At 43.7% G+C, this 646-nt stretch overlaps 1 protein-coding gene across 4 annotated transcripts in view; it reads left to right on the top strand.

Moving 5' to 3' along the window:
• LOC106876814 (cholecystokinin receptor type A) overlaps nucleotides 1-646 on the top strand; it is a 141,514-nt gene that overhangs the window by 41,208 nt on the left and 99,660 nt on the right. The gene's annotated exons all lie outside the window — the stretch shown is intronic.

Raw genomic sequence — 646 nt, 5'->3', positions numbered from 1 at the left:
CCCCCACTCACCAAGGGCAAGTGCCCTCTGCCATTGTTGTTTTGTCCTCGGACTCAATGGTCTATACTTAGAATGGGGCCACAATCAAATGACTGAAACAAGTAAATGAATAAATGAATATACATTCATACACACACACACACACACACACACACATGCATGTACATATACACACACACGCTAATGCTACAACTAACAAAAACAAAACAATAAAACATATGTACATACACACACACACATACATGTTGACACAGATATACACAATATACAACATGCACATGTACACACACACACACACTCACGTACACATACATGCAAACACACACACACACTAATGCCAGTATCGAAAAATGCCAAAATGAATTCTACTACAAACACGACCCCTACCACCATCACCACCACCACCATTATCACTATAATGATGACAACGACAATGATAATGATGATGATGATGACAATGCCACCGCCACCAACCACCACCACCACCACTACTACTACTACTGCCACCACCACCACTACTACTACTATTGCCACTACCACCACCACCACCACTACTACTACTGCCACCACCACCACCACAACCACAACCACTACTACTATTGCCACCACCACCACCACCACCACCACCAATGTGACTACAACCACC

This window comes from Octopus bimaculoides, chromosome 27 (genome assembly GCF_001194135.2).
Source record: "Octopus bimaculoides isolate UCB-OBI-ISO-001 chromosome 27, ASM119413v2, whole genome shotgun sequence".
Classification (NCBI taxonomy): domain Eukaryota; kingdom Metazoa; phylum Mollusca; class Cephalopoda; order Octopoda; family Octopodidae; genus Octopus; species Octopus bimaculoides.
This window is presented reverse-complemented; position numbering and strand designations above follow the sequence as displayed.